This window comes from Sycon ciliatum, chromosome 6 (genome assembly GCF_964019385.1).
Source record: "Sycon ciliatum chromosome 6, ocSycCili1.1, whole genome shotgun sequence".
Lineage (NCBI taxonomy): Eukaryota > Metazoa > Porifera > Calcarea > Leucosolenida > Sycettidae > Sycon > Sycon ciliatum.
This window is the reverse complement of record NC_088648.1, coordinates 7,050,279-7,052,195: the sequence shown is the minus strand read 5'-3', so window position 1 is coordinate 7,052,195 and position 1,917 is coordinate 7,050,279. Positions and strand designations below refer to the sequence as shown.

The 1,917-nt window shown below is 43.2% G+C and overlaps 1 protein-coding gene across 1 annotated transcript in view; it reads left to right on the top strand.

Moving 5' to 3' along the window:
- The window catches only part of LOC135819992 (uncharacterized), a 33,406-nt gene extending 31,712 nt beyond the window's left edge, over nt 1-1,694 (top strand). Inside the window, exon 19 of the mRNA XM_065333292.1 lies at nt 393-1,694. The gene's annotated coding sequence lies outside the window, so the exon portion shown is untranslated. The remainder of the gene's footprint in view (nt 1-392) is intronic.
- The last annotated feature ends 223 nt before the right edge of the window (nt 1,695-1,917 follow it).

Sequence of the window (1,917 nt, the reverse complement as noted above, 5' to 3'; positions counted from 1 at the left end):
AAACCGTCCAATGACTAGCTGGAGCTCAAGTTGCTATGGTTTCTGCTGTAGCATCGCTATCATTGCCTCCGGCGATGGGCGTCAAATGGTCAACAAAATGGTGTGTGTGTGTGTTTGTGGCTGTGTGTGTGTGGGGGGAGGGGGGTGAGGGCATGGGTGTGTTCGAGTCTGGGCGCTCAAATGTGGGAGCCTGTGTGTTCATGTGTGGGTGTGTTTTTGTATGTTCTTGTGTCTGATTTGTGTGTGTTTGTGTGCATCTGTTGGTGTACGTGTGTGTACATCGTGTGTGTGTGCGTGTGTGTTTGTGAGTGTTTACATGTGTGTGTGTGTGTATGTGTATGCATGTATGTGTATGTGTGTATATGCATAATGTCTGTTACATCACTGTTCAGATTGTGCAAGACTGCTTTCTCCCAGCACTCCATGTACATCACTGTTCAGATTGTGCAAGACTGCATTCTCCCAGCACTCCATGTACATCACAACAGTCATACTCACACAGCGGACAGAACTCGTTGCCCGTGTCCCGGTATGCTTGTTTGTGTCGTTCTTCCCCTGCCACTGCTCTGCCCTATGCAACGTGTGTTCTTTTTCCTCATCTACACATGTATCATATTGTATTCTTGAGTTGCTTGCTCACCAGTTGTGGATATGCTCCATATGTACTGTATTCTTTTGAAGGTGACCGTCCTTGAGAATATTTTCTCAAACAGCAGCTCCACCACCTCTGCACCCACCCCCCTCCCCATCTTCCCTCCTCTCTCCCAATCCCACACGCGCACACGCGAGCATGTGCGCACATACATAATTTGTTCTATTGGTTGCTGTCCTTGCCAAGACTGCTGGTATGTTTCCATCGACTGTGTTTTTTTGCTAATACATGTACATTGTATACATAAATGCATGTACATGTATACATAAAATGTTCCTACTATCTAAAATTCAATTTGGTTTCCTCTAGAGCATTTTTTTTTGGTCTTATTTCTTTCCAGCTACATCTCTACATAAATGTCCCTAATCTTTAAAATTCATTTTGGCTTGCTCTAACGCACCTCTCTATTTGCTGTGACAATTGCACAGTATTCTTTTCATTTTTCACTTGACTTTGTTCACATTTTTGCATTTGCCCACATACATAATTTGTTATAATTGTTTGCTGTGCTCGCCAAGACTGCTGGTATGTTTCCATCGACTGTGTTTTTTGAATATTTTCTCAAACAGCAACTCCCCCACCTCTGTCCCCACCCTCCTCTCTTCCAATCCCACACGCGAGCACGTGCGCGCATACATATCTTGTTATATTGTTTGCTGTGCTTGCCAAGACTGCTGGTATGTTTGCTAATACATATACATGCCTGTACATGTATACATAACATGTTCCTACTCTTGAAAATTCAATTTGGCTTACTCTAGAGCACCTTTCTTTTGTTCTTATTTTTTGCTGCTACATCTGACAGTCATGTGTACATAAATGTCCCTAGTCTTTAAAAATCATTATGGCTTGCCATAACGCACCTCTCTATTTGCTGTGACAATTGCACAGTATTCTTTTCATTTTTCACTTGACTTTGTTCACATTTTTGCTTCCGCTGAGACTTCTGTTGACCCTGTATTGAACTTGGCAGCTGAACTTCATCTCCTTTCCTTGTTTTTTTTAAATGCCTGAACAGATCATGACTTTTGTCACTTCTCCACTTTGCGTGCTTATTTCAGAAATCAATGTGATGGAAATCACACACATGTAATTCTAGGCTTGCATTGTTTATAGTCACTGACTCCAGTTTCTGCTCCAGGGCCGAGTCAGCCGGGGCGGGGGAGGGGTACTTGGACCCGTTTGAAAAAAGAACACTGGGTCACCATGGTCACTTGTGACCTGATTGGGAGATGTCCATGTGCATGTTGAGTAGGTACATGTAA